This window comes from Grus americana, chromosome 2 (genome assembly GCF_028858705.1).
Source record: "Grus americana isolate bGruAme1 chromosome 2, bGruAme1.mat, whole genome shotgun sequence".
NCBI lineage: Eukaryota > Metazoa > Chordata > Aves > Gruiformes > Gruidae > Grus > Grus americana.
In genome coordinates this window covers 47,175,328-47,200,000 of record NC_072853.1, presented here as the reverse complement: position 1 = coordinate 47,200,000, position 24,673 = coordinate 47,175,328, and the positions used below count along the sequence as shown (strand labels likewise).

General features: G+C 41.2%; 1 protein-coding gene across 5 annotated transcripts in view; it reads right to left on the bottom strand.

Moving 5' to 3' along the window:
• Positions 1-24,673, bottom strand: part of NOL4 (nucleolar protein 4) — a 200,426-nt gene that overhangs the window by 85,985 nt on the left and 89,768 nt on the right. Inside the window, exon 1 of one of the 5 annotated variants that reach the window (XM_054818076.1) lies at positions 21,734-21,864. The exons of the other annotated variants lie outside the window; for them this stretch is intronic. The gene's annotated coding sequence lies outside the window, so the exon portion shown is untranslated. Of the gene's footprint in view, positions 1-21,733; positions 21,865-24,673 lie in introns of those variants that run through there. 5 annotated transcript variants of the gene reach the window in all.

The following is a 24,673-nucleotide window of genomic DNA, read 5'->3' as shown; positions in this document are numbered from 1 at the left end:
TTATCGCAGACAGTGAAACTGGAAACAGAACTGGGGGGTTAGCAGCCAGAAATGTGTACAGATTGAAAGTGGAGACAGGGAATGAGATGGGCCTTAATATATTAGTACCTTAACACACCATCTGCTTTTGGGTCCTTCTAAACAACTTCCAAGGGAAAGAAACAAACACATCTATATACACGTGGAATTTAAAAAAAAACATGAGGATACATTCTTTAAAGGATGTGCTCAGAAATACTCATGCTTGAAATGACATGATTAATCGAATTGTTGACTCTCCATCATCAATACAGTAAAAAACAACTATTCACTGCCCTCAGATCAGACTTTAAAAGTGAAGAAAATATTATATAAATGGGTAATGATCTAATTCAATTAAGTATTTAGAGAGCCATAGACAAGCCATCATACATCAGTGGCTTGCTTACTGTACTCATCCAGCACTTTTATGTCATGAAGTATACAGGACGGGCACACATTCTGAACATATTTTTTTAAATTGCTTTGCTTTGTACACCTGTAAAAAAACCTAGTTTCATGAAAATACATAATAAAAATCATAATTTAAATGCTTTTATTTAAGGAACATTTTTTGATTTTAGAAAATGCTTTATAATTAATGGCTGCAATGAAAAATAAAGCTATGTTTTTATATGGACAACTTTTACATTACCTCTTACAAATACAAATGTATATCCAATAAAAGACATAACATTCCTAGAATAAGACTTTTAAATGTGTACACCAACCCAACTTGCAACAGAGCAACAGAAATGTTCTGATTTAAAAACCTACTTGAGGATTTCAGCTACATAAATGAATAAGATAAGCAAGATTTATCCTCAATAAACTTTCTATCATGCCCTGAGACTTACGTCTTACAGGGCATGACACATTAAAAAGGTTAAAATTCTAAATGCAGTTTCAGAAATAAATATGCAATTTCATGATTTTGAACTAGAAAATTACAGTCTAATAAAGGGTCTTTATTTTTTTAAAGAAAATAGCAATATTTACAACTCATTTTAAAAGCTCTGAGCTATCAGAAAGGAATTCAAATTTCTTTAAGAGAGAAACACCTTCGTTACCACTGATTCATATTTAGGACTGTTAACACATAATTGGCTTCTCGATTATCAGTTTAACAAGTGACAGTTAGTTTCAAATTAATTAAATCAATTACTGATTTGGTCACCGAATGAGGGATGCTCATCCCTTTGAAAGGCTCAGAAAATTCCCTGCTGTTGGGAGCAAAGAGAAAAACAAGTGAGTAACCAGAGGCTGCAAAGAGCCAACTAAAAGCTGGGGGCACTGTCTATTCCGCAGCACACGAGTCTGATCCATAGGGAACTTCTGTGTGCCGGCACCCCAGCATCCCGCGTCACGCCATGCAGAGGAGACACTACCAGGACATAGACAGCTAAATGGGAATGATGGAGTAGGAAGAGAGCTGTGCCTAGCGCCAGACCCAGGAACAACAAAGTCCAAAGCAAGGCTGTTAGTTTTGGCTTGTAATCATAAGCAATAATGCTTTTATTTTTTTTTCCCCTGTATGATGAATGGTTGACAACTAAAACTTACACGTGTGAGAATGTTACAATGCAAAAGAAAGAAAAACAAAACAGATTTTTTTATATTTGTTCTAAACCACAACCATTGAAAAAAAATCCTATACTGAGTAAATGTGATCAAGCATTATAATATATTAAAACAATAATACAGTATTGACATGATTTTGGCTTTGCTTAGCAAAAGCTTAGTTACTTTATGGTAAATCTCAGTTTCTCCTATAAAGTCAAATATCTACTTTTACAGTCATTTAACCTTGCTTGTTAGAAACATGAACTGTTGTCTGTCAGGATAACGTTCAGAAGAATGGCTGCAATGGCTATAAATCACACTTTTGCTAAGTAAATATAAATATGTATTGCCATAAAAGAGATCAAGAAAAAAGTAGGGGTTTAGCACTAGTAGTCCCTTACAGATGTTACCAAGGTAACTAAATTACAAGGTTTAGTGCATTTCCCACCCCTGGGCAGCTGGTCTATTTTTGCCAAGAATAAGGCTACTCTAAAGCAAGAGTTTCTGAGGTATCAGAAACACAGACCACATCAGGAATAATTGGAATTGGGGAAACAGGTAGGAGGGTCTGGCCCAGGAGAGGAAAAGTATGTTACATTCACCCTCAAATATGGGCAGCCATGGCCCCAACACCTCCCGGCACCGCTCACAGCCACTGGGCCAAGCCACCCCACTCCTGGGCCCGCAGGGACTGCGAGCACACGTGGCAACCACACAGCTGCCAAGGGGAAAGGGTGGTTTCATGGAGACTTGTCCCTGGGACCACCCTCCCCGGCGGTGACCGCCTCTCCGGAGGATGGGAGGTGAGGTCTCACCTCCTCACTGCACCCTGTGCAGCTGGTGAGCAGCGGCTGCACCTAAGCCAGGGCCTTGGGAGGGACTGGCAGTTCACTTGCACAGTTCTCTCACCTTTATTTATCACAACACCTCAGCCACAATAAACTATAAACTGCTAACGCTGAAAGCCTTTTTTCTTACCAAATATTTTTTCCCCCATCCCGCAGAGGCGTGACGGCTTGGGGAGAGCTGTGCGCAGGCCCAGGAGAGCCGAGGCTTTGCCCAGCTATGGCCCCCAGCAAGTGTTTCTTGGGGGCAGCTTGCCAACAGCTCCTCTTTCAGGACAAGAATAACATTAATGGCAAGCAGAAAGGGGTAAAGGCCAGGGGCCCATCCCTGGGGCAGCGGAAAAGGGTGTGGGAGTGCACTTGGGGAACATGGTGGCACCCCTGCGACCTGCTGACATCATGGTGGCAGTTGGGGGCTGCCTGGGCCTGCCCCTGCCCCTCTCCGGGGACACCGAGGAGGCCAGGCCCACCCCAGCCCGGCACATGTGAGGCAGCAGCCATTAACCTGCTGCAGGGTTGCCCTTCCATGGCAGGCTGAGCAAACCGTAGCGGCCCTCCTTGGGTTCACCATGGCACCACCACTGGTCAGCGGTTGCTCCAGGCTCCCTTCCCACAGCCAGCTGATGAGGGGGGAAAAAAAAACAAAACTCCACCACCATCAGCCTATGTCTGGGTACTTGGTACCAATCGCACCACTGATGCAAGGACAGCAGGTTTTGAAAACATGCCTCTTGTCTGAAGTGCTGCTGCAGGGCAGGTTTTATGGGAAGACCTCCAGGGAAGCATGCCACAAGCACTGGGAGCTGATAGGGGAGGGAGCAGAGGGCTTCCCTGCCCTGTGTTGCGTGTCAGGGCAGTCATGAAAGTGGCTGTGGGACAAGCTCACGTCACCATCATCTATCCACAGGCATCAGTCATCGTAGTGAATGATGGCCTCATCAAATGCTGCTGCTTGCTCAGGGCAGGCCACATGCACAGGAACTATGCGGTTTTCAAACCCTTACCCCAGCACGCTGGAAGACTGGAAGCACATCTACAAGTGTTTTTGTTACTTAAGCCAGAAAAAGGAGAGTCTGACTGCAAAACATGTATGTATTTCACTTCTCAAAAACAGCCAGCTGGTGCCTCACTTACGCAGAGATCCTGCTCCAGGGATTAAAGAGCATCACCCCTCAGAGAAACCCTCCAAGAGCTGAAGGAAGGTACCTTTGAATTGGGCAGCGGACACCTTCTTGCTGAAGCAAGGAGCACCGTCCAGGCTTAGGCATGGATTTCTCACTCATGGGTTGGTACTTCTTAAACCTCCTGATGCCAAGACCTCCTTCTCCCGCCTTGCACAGAGCTCCACGCTGATCCCCTGGTCTGAACAACACCCTTCGGGCACCTTCAGTCCAAGTACCCAGTGTTAGGGGTAATTCTCAAACAAGAACTGCAGCAATTTTCCTACTTCACGTTAGTTTCTTATTATTCATCACACTGCATTAGAGCTTCTATCTCATCCTTCTAGATCACCTTGAGGCCAGCTAGACATGAAGTGACACCAGCTTTGTTTTTGCAGACTTGAGAAGTCCAGGCTCCTGCCTGAGAACTTTCCAGTTCTCAGTCACTACTGTGTTAGCTTCTCCCCCACCTTTTGAAGGGAACTTCGAAATAGTGGAAGAAAAGACAATGCCAAAGCAAGCCCAAGCAAACAGATATTCTCAATATGAGTTTTGATTCTCAGAACTGTTGCATCCTTCATTTCAATTATCTGCCACAGACATTCACATTATCATGGCCTAAAACCCCAAAACCCAGTTTCTCTGCATTTATATATTTATATACATATATTTATATATATTTCTCTATATTTAACACCTTGGATTCTGCAAAGTGATTTCCATGACAGTTGATAGTTTAAGGGCACTCTGATTTAGAGCAGGAAACCAGGTCTTAATTTAGAGGATTATATTCTCCTACCAAACAATGTCTAGATTTATGAATGGGCAAACAACATATATTGCTAGAATGAGAGATTCTTCTGTTAAAGGTTAAAATACAGTTCTTTGACCCAGAGAGAACTGTCTTCAGACCAGATATGTCAAATGTTCAACACGGTTCTCAATAAAAGTGCTTTCTTAAATGAAAGCAAGTTGAAGTGTGCATTGAATCTGGCTGGAAGAAGTCCCTCAAATACCAGTTTTCTGAGAGCACAAATTTAAGATCTGAATTCTGATATAAGCACCATAGAAGTACCGTGAATCTCAAACCAAGGTACATAGACACAACTCTCACTTGCCTCCTTGTGAGAAAAATCTCCAGATGTTTTAAAGGATCTCTTGCACTACTCTTAGCAATCAATTTCATACTATAAATCACCCAGACTTTTCATATTCCTTGCAGGTAAGTTGTGAAGGAGTCAACAAGCCATTCTACATAAAGACAGATCTCTGCATAAATCTCAAATGAATTCTCAGGCTAGAATTCAATTAATATTTAGAGTATGCTTAAATAGTTTTTACAGCTGAGATTTCAACTACCTGAAACTTACTGCATATTTTACTAGTCAGTAATCCATAGCATGGCCTTCAGCGCTAACAGCAGTAGTATGGCAGAGTCCTACAACCTTACAGCCACATGGAAGCTCAGATCTGCTGAAAGGACAGATGTGGTGATGGGTCAGGGAGCTAAGGAACCCTCTCATTAACACTAAGAATGAAGCAAGAGCCCCATGATACCAAAGCAGCTCTAACACAGCTCCCTTTTTTGCCATGAAGCAAGGCAGAGAGCCTTCTTAGGAAGTAGACAAAAAGCGAGGGAAAGGCAATTAACCTTATAGCACCTTTGGCTCTTTTGAGACATTCTGACTGCATGAGGACGTCCCACAAGACAAAAACATGCCTGGTAGTAATGAGTCAGATTAATCACAGCAAATGAACAAGGCAATTGTTGGGGCCACTTTGTTCATCCTGCTCTAAGTGGAGATGGGAGGGGGGCACATATGCAGCCCAAACAGACACTGATGCCTGCAGACTCCAAGGCAGCATGCACACAGGTTAAACACTTTGAGTGGATTGCCTGTTGACAGAGCATCTCTGAGAGCCGCAGTTACTGTAAGATGGGTAACTGTTCTTTCTAAAAGGAGGAGGTTGGATGTGAATGAGTTGAGTGGGATGAGTGAGACTGAAGCTGCTGGCTCTGCAAGCGCAGGCTGTCATAAAACCCACTCTTAAAGATTGTCTACCAAAGTCCTCTATGGTGAAGGTTGCTTTAATCCCTTTGGGCCAGATACCACCAGCCCAGGTCTTGCTAAACACCACCCTACGCCCTCAGCGATCTGATTCATTTGAACAGGATCGCTTGCAAGAGACAGTATTGCAGACCAAAGAGTGACACACTCCAGAGCAGTTTTGAGTTACTATGCTGTTCTCTTTAACCTTTGGCTTCAGTATTGCACATGCTTCATTTTTCCTACGTTAAAACACAACTTTAATGAAAATAATATGCCACATAAGCAAACATTTAAAACTAAATTAGTTACATTCCTTCTGTAATTCCACAAACCCAAGGTGTGCTACCAAACTTTCCTAACAGGAGCTGTTGAAAAAATGCTCTACTGGTAGCAACTGACAGCAGGCAGTTTTAGGAGAGGAACACCATGAATCAGACCAAAAAGTTGGTGTAGAGTGCTGACTCACAGAAACTTCTGTAGTATGAAATAATTACAGAGACTTTTCTAAAAGAACTGATAAAAACGGCGAGGTCATATTTCACTCCCACCACTTTTCACAATGACCGTTTAATACCAATTTATCACAGTTATGTATTCGGTTATGCTTCATTTACATCACAAGTCCAGTTTCAAGCACAAGTTCAATACATAACTTAAAAGCCAGTCAAAGTCAATGATATCTATTCATCTGCTCCATTCTCTTTCATATTATGATAAAGAACAGTGGTTGAATTAACGGAGGTACAAAGGTGATTTCAGACCCTCTATTATAACCCATTTCTTAAAGCATAAGAATGGCCATAGTTGGTCAGATCAAAAATCCATTTGGTCCAATATCCTATCTCCAGCAGTGACTATTAGGAGATGTTTTAGGAAGAGGATAAGACAAGAATATACAATTCTTCCTCCTATGGCTTACTGAGCCCTTAATAATTTTCAGCTCAAGGTCTTTCTGAGCTGGATGTCGTTTCTAGCAACATACTGATGCTCAACAGATTTCTTTTCCATGCAAATATCCAGTCTCTCTTTGAACCTGTGTAAACCTCGAGCACCTTTCTCTGCTCCTCCAAAGAGTTAATGCCACTAATTCTGTTTCTACTAAAATGTCAGTACAGTGTCAAGGAAACAAAGAACAGGAATTAAGAGGTGAGTAAGAGCCTTTCCAGAGGACAGGAGTGGGATGATGTACACAGAGCTCAGTCCCTTCATTCGCAGTGAGACTGCATTTGCTCCATTACAAGAACATGTATTAATTGTCCTCTTCAGCTAACCTCACTATCTTTTTTTTCTCCTTTTGATACATGTAGCTTTCATGATGTGATTGGCTTCTGTGAATTCAGCTATGGAACTCGCTGCATTGCACGATGCCAATCAATGGGTCTCACTGTTGTTTTCAGTGGTGGAGAAATAGGTCAGGAGTTACTTCATATGATCACTCACTGCATGCATTTATGAAAAGAAAAAAGAACAAAGCGAACTACAAAACTAATCCCTAGTATTGTCAACAAGAGCACAGTAAATTTTGTAGGTTTGATATACACATGCACATACACAGTGGAATCAGCGTTAGCCAGGCTGTAAATCTCATTTCATTATTAAACAAACCCCCCAGTAATTCACAATTTTTCCATGGATAAATGTCTCTTCTTGTTGGAGGCACAAAACAGGCAGATATTTTATTCAATTATAACATTAAATAACAGAACAGTGAACAACTGCCACTCCATGATATCAGCAACTATCAGAAAAATAACACTGCTGTCAGTCACAATGTTATAGAAGGGCTCATTTATAAAGCTTCATGAGTGATTGCATGCTTCCTTTGCCTGCAGAGCAACTGTCCCTGCATATATACAACGAGATGAAGCAGAATGGCTATTAGGAGGGTACTGCACATGTAAATAACCAATTGAATAGCTCACTGGGTGCACAGTAGTCTTATTATCACTATGCATCTAGTTTGTACTTGTGTTTTGGCATTTCCACTTCAAAAGACATAGCCCTCGCTGCCTCTGGGGAGAAAAATCTCCGGTTTTCTCTTTATGCTGGAGAAACCTCTAGGGCACTTTTTGTGCCTAAGGCTCTATCAAGCAGTTCTTCATACAGAAAACCTGCAATTCTTCTAAAAGTTTTTATGCTGTGTATGGGATCATATTTGAATGTCTCAATGTCATCTGGCATTGAGAATTGTGGCTTAGAGCTCCATCTCTGGACAAGCGTTGCAGGAACAAGTTCTCAGCCCAAAAACATATGAGTGATACCACAGATATTGCCTTACATTCATCCCGAACAGGACTCTGGACTTCAGAGCAGTTTATTGATATGAAGCTAGGAACTGAGGTGGGACACAGGCAGGCAATCAGGCCTCAGGACAGACTAACTCTGACTTGTGAGATTCACTGAAATTCCAACTATAGACAGACGACATCAGCAACAAAGACATTTGAGATGGCAACATGTTAAGAAAAGGAGAAATGTGAAGCCTTTTCCTTCAAGTAAAAAGAGGTAACCTAAGAGATCATACCCTCTCCTCTTTCTTGCCCAGCCTGGAAAGGGGTTTATGCTGCTCTAGCTAAAGACTGCCGTGGGTAGCAGCAGCTGCTGCCACTCCTGGCAGCAAGAAGAATCTGGTGCTGTGCCAGCAATAGACAAAAGAATAATGCATAGGTTCATGTTTGATGCCTAAACGTCAACCTAAATGGGGCTGAAAGGAATTATGCTAAACTTATCTGCCACTCAGACCTAGTGCATATGTATGATGACATATTTTACTTCATCAGGATCTGCCAGAAGACAAAAGCAAAGAGGAAACATCAAGTAGAGGAAAATTCTCTGCAGACTGGATGCCCAATACTGGCATTTTTTAATAAAGCCCTCTAAAGTGTAAAATTTAGCCTACCAGCTTTAGTGTGTTGAGTGGGCTCACACAGTGGTATCAGTCTGTACTTCCTTCTGGAAGGGTGAAGCCCTGAGCACAAGCAAGACAAATGATTGCTTAACAGCTCTGCACCTCCTCAGCAAACGGCTTTCTGTTCTATAAAGGCAGCAAGAGGAGGGCAACCTAAGGCTCATTATATCCTCTCCATCAGTAAAACTGGGAGAGAAAGAGGGGAGAAGCCTTAAGAGCAAACAGAAATGGCTGCTTTGAGCTTCATACGTCCTTAGCAACATTTAACCCAAACTCCTACTTGAGCCCTCAAACGTTACAGCACAAATTGCTGGATTAGCCTGTCTGCTGTATTCCTAGCAGAAAACTGAGAAGAAGTTTCCTCTTGAAATGTGAAAAACTCATGTCTGTTAACATTTTACCTATCACTAGAAGACTACATTGAATTAGAAAAAAAAAGAAAAAATCTTACATACCCAACCAAAAAAAAAGAGATTGGGGAAAATGCCCAAATGTAAGAAAATCAAGAGTTTTGCTGAAGTTCAACAGATGCTGTTATTATATTTGAAATTTTATTTTAGAGCCATACTGAAGGACACTTGCAAACGTTCTTTGGTTTACACTTGTAATGTATACACAGTCTCAATGACTATAAAGTAGCTATTTAGGTGCATAAAACAAAGAGTAAGTCAAAATGCCCTGTCAGACCAGTATTTTGGGTACCTCTATAATAATGAAAATAGTTTGAGTTGACAGCATAACTCTCAGTAACAATATTTCTACAAATAGTTCAGACTCATTAGACTCTTCATCATCAGGTTTCTATCTCTGTAGTTTAGGATTTCAAAATGACAATCTAATTATTTTTTTTTCCACACAGAAAAGTATAAAGACTTGTATCAAGTAAATTAAAGCCATTTTGTTATGCACAACTTTATACTAAAAGCTATGACATAAAAAATGCTTCATAATTAGAAGTGAAAACATTTCCTACCCTTTTTATAATTTTTTTCCTAGTTTTCATGTGATAATGTTAGTAAAATCAACTGGGTTTTGCAAAACATTTGGTATTCTGTCACATCCTTTCCAATCCGTTTTTTCCACTCATACTAACATATAGGCTTACAGGAAAATTTCCTAACTCAGCAGAGTAAAATAAGTGCCTCTAATATTCACATACTGAAAATCAGTTTAAAAATAGGTAATAAACATGTAAGTTAGAAGAACAAGAAGAAAAGTATATGAATTATGTGTACTTCATCACAGTTCTAGCACTGTCAACAGTGAACTAAAACTTCCTTGATACATTAGGAAAGTGGATGTTAGTGAAGCAGAAGTCAGAACACTAAATATCCAAGTTTAGGACTCCATTAGGGCTGCTGTTTTCTTATTTAATGACTGTGATGTAATTAATGTTTTTGCCAAGACAGTGTCTCAGTGAGTCAAGTGTTGGATTCTGTTACAGATAGACTGTAAGTTTAGAAATTCGATGAAGAATTCCAGAGCTTGGAAAGCTGCTATTACAAACTTGACCAAATAAGCATGTTTGAGGGATATAAATTACACGTCCCTTTTCAATTCAGTTTGCTTTTTATTCTGTTACTTTAAAATGCTTATGGATGTCCATGGCAGCATGTATATTACTGTTTTCTCATTTGAGCATGCCTTGGGTAACTACAGTAAGCGGTCTCCTCACTGATTCAGTGAAAACAGTACTCTGGTCACACAGGGCAACACTTGATAACAAACTTGATGGCCTTTCTCCATCTAGCAAGCAATCATTTTTGAATGTTACATCCATTACGCTTTCCTAATTTTAGTTTTCACTGTATTGAGTGAAAGTTAAAAATATTCAGCATCCTCAAAGGCCAAGCACAAGCCCAAACACCAGCAAAAGAATGCAAAAGGTGACAACAGTCAATGCTAAGGAAGCTTTACTTGAACACAAAAATATTGCCACTGAGGTAAAGGACATAAGCATATCGGGAGTCTCCCTAGCATGGTGATACAATTATAAGCATCAAACAACAGGGAGAAAAATAAACAGTGCTGGTGGTTGGCCTCCCTTTGATCAGTCTCAAAAATCTCTCTCACGTAGTGAATGCCAAAACTCCCATGAGAGATGTACGGGCATCATCTTACGCAGGGCATTAGAATCAGCTTGGAAGTTTACAGCATTTAATAGTTTTTCCAACTCAAAATTCGCATGGCCCAAGACAGCAGAATCCCGAATCATGTAATATAATTTTGGTTGAAAAATGGCAGATTTGCAAACTCTATCCACAAACATCCATGATTTGAGGTCTTTGCCACCAATTGGGTGATATCAGGCAGAATACAGCAGATTTCCCGTGAGGTATTAATACTACAGCAATGTCTCTTCTGCCTTCATTGAAGTCACCACTTTTAAATCCCAACTGCCTCATAACACTACAAATAGACATGTTGACTTCCAATCTGACTGGCAGAATTAAAACATGCTCTTTACTTTTCAGAAATTATTTTTGGCAAAAATAAAACATGCTCTTTCATTTTCAGAAATTATTTTCAGCACAAAGTCAATAAATTTTTTTACAATTCCCAAAAGTACAACTGAGCATTTGGTCACACATTGTCTAAAAATGGATTAGAATAAGAGATATCTGAAGACAAACAAGAATGATTTTGCTATATGGTCTGTCAGCACAATATCTCTGGCAAACCAAGTAACTATGATTCAGTGCTCAGAAACTCCACAAAGCCTAAAGGATCTGATAGATAGTTCCGGCATATCCACTGCTATTCCTCACCAGAGCTGCGGACTTGAAATTGTCACTGTCAAGCCACCTGACTAAGCAATGCATCTCTTGTTTCGAACTTTCCCTTTCACTGCAATGCAGTGGACTGCGCTTGCATGGGGAACAGAGCAAGTATGAGAGGATGCATTGAACAAAAGTGTAAATGAAAGATGGGAAAAACATGAAAATTATTTGCACTGGGAAACTTTTGCATGAAGACTATAGTTTTACAGTTCCTTTCTGAGAAGCTAATAGCAACAGAAACACTATGGGTTCTTGGACATAATACTATTTTAGTAGCTTTCAGAAATTTTCTTCTCATTAAAGGCAGTCAGTTTGCCCTTGCTGAAACATCACTGAGAGCTAGTCCAAAACCATATTACTCACCAAGGCCAGAAAGTAAACAGAATGACACCCTTCAGAGAGAATCCATGAACTGTTTTGCAGTTCTTTGCAGACCGGAGAGAAGTCTTAAGAAATAAAATAACTAGTCCATGTTTCCAATTCACTTAAAGGCTTCTGGTAGACCAACAGGATTCAGCAACGGGACAGAGCTGGCAAAGTGCTCACCAAGCCACTTTCCATCATTTATCAGCAGTCCTACCTAACCAGGGAGGTCCCAGTTGACTGGAGGTTAGCAAATATGATGCCCATCCACAAGAAGGGCTGGAAGGAGGATCCAGGGAACTACATGCCTGTCAGTCTGGCCTCAGTGCCGGGGAAGGTTATGCAGCAGATTATCTTGAGTGACATCATACGACATGTACAGGATAACCAGGTGATCAGGCCCAGTCAGCACAGGTTTATGAAAGGCAGGACCTGCTCGACTGACCTGATCTCCTTCTATGACAAGGTGACCCACTTGGTGGATGAGGGAAAGGCTGTGGATGTTGTCTACCTCGACTTTAGTAAAGCCTTTGACACCGTTTCCAACAGCATTCTCCTGGAGAAACTGGCTGCTCATGCCTTAGACGGGCATCTTCACTAGGTCAAAAACTGGCTGGATGGCCAGGCCCAAAGAGTTCTGGTGAATGGAGTTACATCCACTTGGTGGCCAGTCACAAGTGGTGTTCCCCAGGGCTCAGTACTGGGGCCAGTTCTCTTTAATACCTTCATCAAGGATCTGGAGGAGGGGATCGAGTGCACCCTCAGTAAGTTTGCAGACAACACCAAGTTGTGCAGGAACGTTGATCAGCTTGAGGGTAGGAAGGCTCTACAGAGGGATCTGGACAGGCTGGATCGATGGGCCGAGGCCAACTGTATGAGGTTCAACAAGGCTCAGTGCCGGGTCCTGCACTTGGGTCACAACAACCCCATGCAATGCTACAGGCTTGGGGAAGAGTGGCTGGAAAGTTGCCTGGTGGAAAAGGACCTGAGGGTCAACAACCAGCTGAATATGAGCCAGCAGTGTGCCCAGGTGGCCAAGACGACCAACAGCTTCCTGGCTTGCATCAAAAATCGTGTGGCCAGCAGGACCAGGGAAGTGATTGTCCCCCTGTTCTTGGCACTGGTGAGGCTGCACCTCGAGTCCTGTGTTCAGTGTTGGGCCCCTCACTACAAGAAAGACATTGAGGGGCTGGAGCGTGTCCAGAGAAGGGCAACAAAGCTGGAGAAGGGTCTAGAGAACAAGTCTGATGAGGAGTGGCTGAGGGAACTGGGGTGGTTTAGCCTGGAGAAAAGGAGGCTGAGGGGAGACCTTATCGCCCTCTACAACTCCCTGAAAGGAGGTTGTAGCCAGGTGGGTGTTGGTCTCTTCTCCCAAGTAACAAGTGATAGGACAAGAGGAAATGGTCTCAAGTTGTGCCAGGGGAGGTTTAGGAAAAATTTCTTCACTGAAAGTGTTATCGGTCATTGGAACAGGCTGCCCAGGGAAGTGGTGGAGTCACCATCCCTGGAGGTATTTGAAAGATGCATAGATGTGGTGCTTAGGGACATGGTTTAGTGGTGGACTTGGCAGTGCTGGGTTAACGGTCAGACTTGATGATCTTAAAGGTCTTTTCCAACCAAAATCATTCCATGATTCTATGATTGATGAGGTACCACTACCAATGAAATTTAAGAATGTTTTAACCACAGTGAATCAGTCCCATTCTCACTAAAATTCCAACAACTACTTATGTACAGATTGTAGTTAAAGGTCAGAGCACTAGAAAAGGAAATAATAAAACCATACCAAAGAGTCCAACTGTAATACCTACTTGGCCTCCTTATAATATGGGATTGGCTAGGAATGCAGGGCAGCATAAAATTGTGAGAAATGACCATTTGCTGAGCTGGTCCAATGGATCCGTGCATGGAAACCGTCAGGCTGCTTCTGGTAACAAAGCACCCTGCCCACAGATGATGTTCTCTGTTGCAAAGCTACCTAGGGGAGGAAGGGAGAGCCTAGGGCAAGAGTACTCACAGAAATGCTTGGTGTTATTTTAAATAACAAAATGGAGGACAATGATATTGCAAAATCTGCTATATAATTTGTTTTCCCTTTAAAATCTGTAAACAAGATGATTTGGCCCACGATACACTTTGTATTTTGAAGGGATCATCGTTGTATAGCTACTTTAATCTAATTGAAATGCACATTACAAACAGAAACAGCTGTATGACAAACAGCTGTATGGCAAACCTGTTCCCAAGCTTCCAGAGAAGTTAGAAAATATACAGTGTTTGCAAAAAACAATGCAGAGAATAAGCAACACGTGCTGATAGTCTTCCTCCTGCTTAAATAATCTGTAAATGCCCAACAAAACAACAGAATCCTGGGAAGTTCTTTCAAATCCCAGGTTTGCTCTCCAAATCTTACCATCACCTACATACACTGATCACCTTCCTTCCTAAACAACAATTATGTACCAATTCTGAAGTAATTGTGTTTTCCAGAAGCTTAGTTTAAAATTTTTAGAAGCAGAACATGGATCTGAAGCTGTGTTTGAGAATAGAGTAAGATTATTACTTCTGAGTGGAAATTTGCTATCATTGCATCAAGCAGAGAAGTTATGCATGCTGCAAAATGAAACACATGGTATCAATCTTGATCATGAATAGAATGTTATTTACAATAACTATTACAATCTTCGTGGGCTGTTATCTTTTATATCCAGTGCAAAAGCAAACAATAATACCGATACTCAACAGCATGAAATGCCTAGTGTGCCCTCTTTCATGAAAGAGTAGCGGATTTTTCCTTTTCTGCAATTGCGAATAACTGCCATCAGAAGAAATAACGCAAACCAATGCAACAACAAAAAAATTATAACCTAAGTGAAAGCTGGCAATGGTAAATGCACTCCAAGCAAATCTATTAATTGCACTTCAGACACAAATTTGGGAAAGCTTGTTGTGAATGGCATCTAGAGGTGCTCCAGGTATGACAGTTTCCATTCCTTATTCTGCATATAGGAATCAACAGAAAACTTCAGAGCTAGATATTTAATTGCTCCATAAATTACAAAACAATCTAGGGAAAGCATAATGTTATTACCCCTGATTAACTGAGTGTGACGGGCTCCAACATACAAAAAAAGATTGACACAAAATGACCGATCATACTGTAGATGTCAGTTCTGGTACTTAAAGTTTCAGCTGTCTAAGCACAGAAATGGTTACCATCTTTGATTCTACAACACATAAACAAAAACATTTTGGAGGACTCAAAGGGTAGCCTTTCTAAAAGAAAAACTCTCTCTTTATTACCCTGTGTCAATTACAGCAGCTTCAATAGAGAAGCATTTAGAAGGTGGTCTAAAGATATCATCTTCTTCTTCAGAGAAGTTTCTAATATTTCAAAGATATTCTTGGCACACCACTTTATGCAAACAGATAAATACAGTTTTTCAAGTTTCTGATCTTGTCTCCCCAATGTTAGCTGAAGTCCCAGAACAGTGGGATACAGAGTCAGTGCCTCTCTCCTGTACAGTGAATATCCTGGTGTATACGCATTATCAATAGAGGAAAGAGAAAAACACGTGTAGATGGAGATAGAGCAGTTATTAATGATGCAGAAAATACCTAAACTCAAGTCGCTGCTTTACTTGATTGACATCAGAGGTTTGAACATGCATCTCTCAAGCCTAGGAAAAATGTACCATGAGGCTTTTGGACTTTTGGTCCAAAATCTCTCAAGCTGAACTTGACAAGCCTTTGAAGATTAAAATTTTATCAGAATTGCTTTAATTCAACATTATCTTCTTCCGTTGAAGAACACCCAAGACAGCTCTAATTTGAAATATCTCAAATAAATTGCAAAAACCACTCAACAGATGTGCTGAAAATCACTGGTGCGGAGTCCCTTTTATATAGATGTCATTACAGAATCACAGATTGGTAGGGGTTGGAAGGGACCTCAGGAGATCATCTAGTCCAACCCCCCTGCTAAAGCAGGATCACCCAGAGCAGGTTGCACAGGATCGTGTCCAGGTAGGTTTTGAGTACCTCCAGAGAAGGAGACTCCACAACCTCTCTGGGCAGCCTGTGCCAGTGCTCGGTCACTCTCACAGTGAAGAAGTTTTTCGTCATATTCAGATGGAACTTCCTGTGTTCCAGTTTGTGCCCGTTGCCCCTTGTCCTGTCACTGGGCACCACTGAAAAGAGTCTGGTCCCATCCTCTTGACATCCGCCCTTTACATATTTATAAGTGTTTATAAAATCCCCTCTCAGTCTTCTCGTCTCCAGAGTAAACAGACCCAACTGTCTCAGCCTGTCCTCATACAAGAGATGCTCCAGTCCCCTAATATCTTTGTAGCCCTCCGCTGGGCTCTCTCCAGTAGTTCCCTGTCTTTCTTGAACTGGGGAGCCCAGAATTGGACACAATATTCCAGATGTGGCCTCACCAGGGCAGAGTAGAGGGGGAGGATAACCTCCCTCCACCTGCTGGCCACACTCTTCTTAATGCACCCCAGGACACCACTGGCCTTCTTGGCCATGAGGGTACACTGCTGGCTCGTGGAGAGCTTGTTCACCAGGACTCTCGGGTCGTTCTCTGCCGAGCTGCTTCCCAGCAGGTCAACCTCTAACCTCTACTGGTGCTTGGGGTTATTCCTCCCTAGATGCAGAACCCTGCACTTGTCCTTGTCGAATTTCATTTAGAGTTTTGCTCAATTGGCAGCACACCCTTCTGGTGTGTCAGCCACTCCTCTGAGTTTTGTATAGTCAGCAAACTTACTGAGGGTACACTCTGTCCCTTCATCCAGGTCATTGATGAATATGTTGAACAAGACTGGACCAAGTACTGACCCCTGGGGCACACAGCTAGCTACAGGCCTCCAACTAGACTCTGTGCTGCTTATCACAACCCTCTGGGCTCTGCCATTCAGCCACTTCTCAATTCATCTCACTGTCCACTCATCTAACCCACATTTCCTAAGCTTGCCTATGAGGATGTTATGGGAGATGGTGTCAAAAGCCTTGCTGAAGCCACGAGAATTGAGAATTACCCAATTCTCAAGCAGTCTGTTTTCCCAAAATGCATTTCTTTCTAACTTCAGCACTGAAATCTGCAGTTTCTGGAGTTTCCTACACCACAAGCCCTTGCCAAACTCAACACCACAGCTGCTGCTGCAGGAAATTAAGATAAAATACTGGGAGTAGAGGCTGAGCTTTTGTATTGGAAGTGGACTTATGCTGACAGCACATTTGCAGACAGTAAAAGGACTGGTACTGTTCGTGGAATTTCTACATCATGTGGTAACCACAATGTGAGCCATCAAAAACAATCTTCAGTCATTTATGTAGTAGCAAAGAGCAGAATGGAAGGACATTAGTGAATATCATGGCACTCTTGCCCTTGGACTTGAATATCCAAAACATAGTTTTGATCAGATCCTATTTGGCTTGCTGCTGGCTGAAAGCATTCGCAAATCACAGATGCTATCAGGATTGCTGCTGCTGTTGCCATCAACCCACACATACAGTGGTCTTCTCCTCAGCATGTTTCAGAAAACAATTTCAACCATAATGACCAGAGAAATGGCAAACTCAAAATGACTGATTATCCACCTAAAGACAGACCATTAAAGGGGTCCAGACCAGGATACAATAACTAATCTATTGTCAAGAATAAATTTTAAATGAGAAATTAAAATGCAGCAGGTGTGAAAAGATTCATCACTCAAATCTTGAGCTCACATTCATTCTCCCATCCCCTGCAAAACTCCAAGTGGACTCTTCTGACAACAGAATGACAGAAACCCTGGCTTCCCATTGTATAAATTTCTACTACGATTGCAATTTTGATATTACTGATATTAACATTTGATATTTTGATACTCTGAATCTAAAATAAACCTCAGCATTGCCCTAGAGGATGCATGTACACCCCTCATGCTCCTTGTAGCCACCTGCTGTCATGGCCTCACAAATGGCCTCTGGAGAAGACTAAAAAATTCAGCTCGCTATGGCTAGAAGCATACAGAACGGGAATAACGGAGCTGCAACAAGAACAATTCCACTCCTTTTAGTATTAGGGCTGTCAGCCAGACAGCACGTAGTATCTCAAATACCACTAGAAACAGAGAACTTGCCCAGGAAATGTTGGTTTCTCTCCCTTTGCATTTGGCCCTGCTGAAAATTAACATTGCTGTTTTGCTTAGCTCTTCAGCTAATATAAAGAACTTATTACACAGAAAGCCACAAAGCCAGCAGCAGAGCACTGAGAAAGCACTTTTTAATTAACTGCTACAAAGCTGGCCAGAACACCATGCACAGGGCTGAAATCTACCTCTGGATGCATACGATCTTAATCTCACTAGAGTCAACAGGAGCCAGTGTGTGCAGCCTGGGAAATAATTTAGTCCATTAAATTCATGCAATTTACATACAATTAGTGGCTTCAGAGTTTTACTTTTGAGGAGAAAAGGAAGATAAAGGAGGTTTAAAATAATCAGAATATTCCCATGTGACTGGCTATTACTGTTTCAAATTAGGGCAAACTCACAACTCAAAAGATATTTTTAAAATCCTTGCAGATTTGTTTAAACAAAAGAAAAATACAAATATTAATCAAAATATTTGAGCTTATGTTTAAAGACAAACAAAATCTCAATAGATTTAAACTTCCTGTTTCAACTGAAGATACACTTCTTTCATTAAGGGCCACTTCTGCTACCTTCAAATTGGCCATTTACAATCTCTTTGGAAACTTGACATATATACCTACATTTTAAAGGAATTAAAGAGGCAGAGATGCCTCAGGAAAAAAAATGCCTTGCAACCAAGAAAAAATATCATCACTATTACTGTTTTCTTATTAAAACATGAAGGATAAATCTCTGATATGGAGACACACATACATTGTGTGTAAAGTTTGAATATAGTATAAATTTGTTATTTCTGTTGTTGATTTAATGAGAAAACCAGCAGCAAGATCCCTGCTGGGGCAGAATCAAGTTTGTGATTTTATCATATTTGTGGATGTTAAAAGACAGCCAGGTTCTGTGAGGTGCAGTGAACCACCTGGGAAGTGCTGAATATCTTACCCATTTTTCTCTGAATGAGTATCATCTCCATGAAAGAGGGACAAACTGTTAGTCATGAATTCCAAATGGAGGTTGTAGGCAGAAGCGGTGCTGTACAAGCTTTGGGTTGTTTGGGGTTTTTTTGAGCAACAGTGAGAAATGTTTCAAGGAAAGAGAGCAACACACTATTAATATTTTTCTGACTGGTGTCATAATTCAAAACCTTCATCTGATGAATCAGTATATACATTAAATCATCCCACTTATTTTTATGCATGGAAAAGACACATCAGAGAGCACTACGTCAGCCAGTTCAACATCTAGCCAGCAGACAGCCCAGACAACAGTAGGACACTGTGGCACAGGGAGCGGGCAGTTCAGGAAGCAAGCAACACCCGTAGGGAGGAGGAATGCTGGGCGGAAGCGGAATGAAGAGAAAAGCCTGGGCAGAAGAGTGACCCACGGCTGTGGGGAAGCCCACGGTTCTCACACAGGAGAGTGCCGTAGAGGAGCCCTGGCAGAACATGCTACGTCTATTATTTTTAAGAGTTTAGGAACTCTGACTTTTTCGTATACAGCAAGCAGTCACCTCTGCTTTTTAGTTTCTCATAAGTCAAGGAAAGTAATTTTATTTAATTGAAACGAGTTTATACAGAAACTCACTCAAGTTTGGAGGCCTGTACTCCTGAGAGTAAGCACTCTCTACTAATTGTACCTGCCCTGATGTAATACAGTCCCACTGCTACTAGGAGCGTTCACATCTTTTTCTCAGAAGAGAGCGGAACACGGGTTACGGGTTTGGGCGCATGCTTTGAACCTCACTGCACTTCCTCACGTGCACTTAGTCCTGTTTATAGTCGGTGCTTAAAGTTGTCTCGAAACACAGATAAGGAATTCCAGTGAAAACTCAGTCGGAACAAAACTTGGACCAACTTCCTAAAATCACACATTTTGCAGCATACAGAAAAAACAGAGACAATGTTTGAGCAGCCAACGTTATTCCATACACAAGCTAATGCTAGAGAAAAAAAAAAGGAAACAAATCATGACCTTGAGACAAAAAAAAGTCCAACATCTTGGTTAATTTAATTTAATAAAAGGACGCAAAAGGCAGAAACTTTGTGCAGTTAATTGTCTAAAATTTTTTAAAAGGTGTAAATAGCTATGTTAAAAGGTGTCACTCTAAAACACCGCCTCATGGAGGTGGTGAAAATATACAATGAATTCTCTGATAAATGTTTCCTTGTGTTATTTTATCACAGAAGGGACTTTTTAATCAGTAATTTAATTTGATGGATAACAGACAATAATTTCTTAGTGCTCTTTCTAATGAAAAACATTTATTTGATGAATTTTCTTTTACCCCGATCCCTGCTTTGCTTGGCACTCGTGTGGATTCCCTGTCACCCATATGTCTACCACAAATTCAAGGGCCAGCCTGAATAATGACTTAAAGCTTCCATACCTTTTGTGTTTTTTTCCATAGTCCTCCATATACTAGATGTACACTGGCTGCTGAGTTTTTTAACTACAAAGACAACAGACATTGGTTTTGATTATCAGTGCTCTTACTATTTGGTAAACCAGCCAAAAAAAGGAAGTTTTCAGGGAAGACCGCTCAGCTTACACGTGACTCTTTCGGAGCTGCCCTGGGAGGAAGGAGAAAAAAACAACTGTCCCTTCACTACCTATTCCATGGACCCAGGTTTCTGGAAAGGCAACGCAGTGCTCTTTCATCATATTAGTCAAGATGCTTTCCCTTTTTACTCTATAGACACACACAGAACTACAACATATGCTGTTTCCTTAAGCGGACTGAGTGTGTATATTAGGTTTTTGCAACAATAAACATTTTAGATACGAGAAAAATACCTATTCTTCAAGGTGAAAACAGACTTTTTACTTCCTCGGTGTTATATTATCATGAATCACTAATGGGCCTCATTAAAACAAAGACCCCATTCGTCTGCATATGTATATGCATATATGTATTGCAGACACACATATGCATGCATACATTGTATACATGTAAAACACATATATGCATAAATAGATCTAAGTTAGAGAATACAGCTATATATTAAATAACCATTAAACAATGATAAAGTTATTTTTTGATTAAAAACTCAACAGAAAAAGCATGCATACTAAAAATGTAAAAATACATAGGCTGAACATATAAACTCTGCTGAAACAAATAAGTTTAGGAAAAGCTGATAGTAATAAAAAGCAGACAGTTAAAATCCTACTGCAAACAATCTAGTTTAAAGCTGGGAGTCTTGAGCATCTATTGAAGTGAAATACAGGAGCAAATCAAAGAAAGCCAGAGCATTAAAATAACCAGAAATGGAACAGCTAGAATACCCTCTGTTTAACTCTACCAGCAAGAAAACAAACACACATTTCACACGCCGCATCATGTCACACACCACCTTAATTTAGCTACGTTAAAATGAGTTTTCCTCAAAGAAAAGCTTGTATTATGACTATACCTTTAAAAAGCTCATGTTTTCTTTGTTTGGGTTTTAATATGAAGAAAAAACAAGGTTGAATCAGGAGTTGTAAATTTTCATGCTTAATTTGATAGTTCAGCACTTTTGCAGTTGAGTTTGCAGCACACAGCGATCGCTTTCCTCACGCTTTCCCGCTTATTTTTCAGCACACAGGAATTCTTAAGCACGCCGCACAGTGCATACACAATTTGTAAGGCACGCTCATCGTCACTTGTTCAGCTTTATGCACCAAATGAGGCATGCTTCAGGTTTCTAGGTGCGCATCTCACGATGATGTTTTAAAATTTTATCACCTAGTTTCCAGGGAACTGAGGCTTTGAATCTATATTTGAAATACCACCTGAACGGGTGAAACATATTGGTATTCCACACACAGCCTCCTGCTGTCATTCCACTGTTGGCATGGGACAGTCTTCACCAAGACTTAGAAAACCTCATTCAATATTCCTCTCTGGAGGATCTGACACTTACTGTGAATTCTGCTCTTCAACTTAAATACCAGTGTCTGTGGCAGGCCAATTCTATCATTGCAGATACAGCATCCCTCAGGCGAGGTCCAACCTTTCTCTCGCAGTGCACCCAGGGATTAGCTTGACTTCCCCTAAATTCTCTCCAGTGCACAGTACGAGCTAATCTTTCCTGTAGGAAGCAGGAGATGGGGTTGCCATGACAACAGAGCACATTCTAGCAGTGGGACCGCTGAGATGAGCTGAAAAGACGACAGTGAAACATGCACTCAGCCTTCCTCCGGGGCTACGGGCTTCTTCCTCCAGGATTTAATTCCCCTGCAAGTTTACTGACAGGCTAGGAGGTTGATTAGCTATGTATTTTGCTAGGGGGAGATTACTAGTTAAGAATATGGTTGAGAGATCCTAGCATTATTTAATGAAACTGCCATTACTGCTTACGTCCAATTGCTGGTTTTATAAGCAGCGTGGCTGCTTTTAAACCACTACTTGTTCGTACACGTTAGTCCTATGCTTAGTCCACGCTAACATCTCACTGTAATAAAGAAAAAGAAGGAAAGTCACAAGGCAAGTCCTGTGCTTCATCTTTGGTTTTCCAGCATATTAGCCAGGCGGTCTTTCTTTACTGGTTTTATGCTCATATACATACATGCACACAAAGAGCACGGTACAACATCTGTGTTTGAAGCTCAAAGGTTCCTGCTGGTGGGGGAGGGGATACCGAGAAAAGCAAATCACAGCGGCCACGTGTCTTACAGAAACAACAAAACATCCACAATAAGCTTTGGGAGCCCTGTTCATCAGGCAAAAGAAAATTGAGTAATCCATACTGTAAATATCCGCTATTTACTGCCCCAGAATAATGTCTGGATCCTATGGTTTAAATGTTTTTTTCTCAATGAGAATAAAAGAAATCTTTTATAGTCTCTGCATTTCAATTATTTACACAGTTTTAATTGTTCAATCAAATTTTAATGCAAAGGGCTTTTCTTTGTGTGTTAATTTCTTACAAACCCACACAACATATTATTGTGGTAAATTCCTGGAGCCTGGGGCATGACTGTGTCTTCTCCTGTTACTTCAGACACAAACATGTCTCAGTGAGCTTTCGCATTAAAAAAGCAGCAACTGAGAACGTAAGGCCAGTTTCTAATCATGTTTTTAACCGTCCATTTGCACAGAACAGATTCCTTCCCCCTTTGTGCCTTGGCTCTCGAGCATGTAACGTGTGTGGCTACAGACACGACGCCCCATCAGCAGGTAAGATACAGCAGCCCCCTCAGCACCTGTAATGGCTTGCCCTATCTGAGTACTAAAAGACCTGTACATGAGTCAATTTTACACCACCTGAATCCACCTCTCTCTCTGGAAATTAAAAGAAAAGAACCTTCATGACGGTCTCTGACACATGAAAGGCAAAGACCCCAGAGGCTGCGTGCATTTAGCCAGAACTCTGACGGCTAGGGGAGGTATGGGGGGGGGGGGCAGGCAAAACAGTGGGCAGATGTGTAACAGCTTTCCCTGTACAGGGTAGGTGGCAGGTTAGTCCCAACTAACAGTCTCAGCAAACTACAGAAGGCTGGGAATAAGGCTTTGGTTGGAGAGGGAAGGTGCCCTCTCGGGGTGGCACCTCGCTGCCTGGAATGGGTAAGGAACTTGTTGGGAAGTCTGGGGGGACGGGGGCAGGGGGAAGGCCAGGTTGGATCTCCAAATTATCATCAATTCACTGGGTTTTTTTCCTGGTGCTACACTAACTGCATTTACAGCGAGAAGCCCCCAGAAAAAAAAAACCAACAAAAAGCATGCAATTTCTTTTCCATGGCTAGGCAAATTGCACTTCCGTAACCTTGAAAAGTATCTCAGCGTTACACAACCCTTTCAGTTTTACCTTAATTTGGATCTTAGCATGTGTCAGGAATATAAACACACAAAACAGTGTCCCTCAGAATCTGCTGGCTCTGACTCATCCCACAGCTTGCTATGAAGCTGAATTACACCACACAGTATAGCACCTGTATTTATTATCATTTAATTAGTGTTAGGTTTTTCTTTTTTTTTCCCCCACTTTTCCACTCATGTTCTATGCAACTGGAGAAATGCCAAATCGTGTGACATATGGTTTTGCTTTTGAAATCATCCAGCCAGAATTCCCAAATACTGAAAAATCTTTGGCTAAATAATTATCAGCTTGAGAGACAATATTTTACACCTTTAATTCCACTGGGAAACACTGATATTTGTAGGCATGCAAATTGGTTTTGAGGAAAAAGGGCATAGAATCAGACATTGAATGATGTTACAGATTTTTCCTGTCATATGCTGTCTCCTTACCATGTGAAAAGAACAGTTAACAGCAAGATTAATCCTGTGAAAATAGCTAAACTACTATTATGGTTAATGAAAGTGAAGTTCTGTTTCCTTTTTGTTTCACAAAGTACAACTGTAGAAATCAGTAAATATTGCTCTTAGAATGTAAACATTCATTTCTTAACACTCATGTGCAGAACTTCCATTTAATAATACTGAATCTTGTCTTTCTGGAAATTCAGTCTTTCAACCAAATACAAAACATAAATACCATATCCCTTTAGTCCTTGGATAGGGAATGGATTTCCCGGCCAGTACTCTAAACAAGTAGCACCCAGTTACTAAAATGGCTCCAAATGAATCCCGACCATCTTCTTCCCCTTTCTGGCTGAAACTTCTTGGGTTTTATTTCAGATGAATAACAGAATCATTCCCTCAGCAGGAATACACCCTCTCACACACACGTGGAGAAACAGAAGCACGTTAAATGTGCAAAGTTCAGAGATCTCCTGGAACATCCCAGAGCTCACAGGTATCCCTATTGTTTATGTATATCCCTGGGTATATCCAGGGAAAGACAACTGGTTTAGTGGAGCTTGCCAGAACAAGGAATGAGATAAAATGAAAGGTGATGACA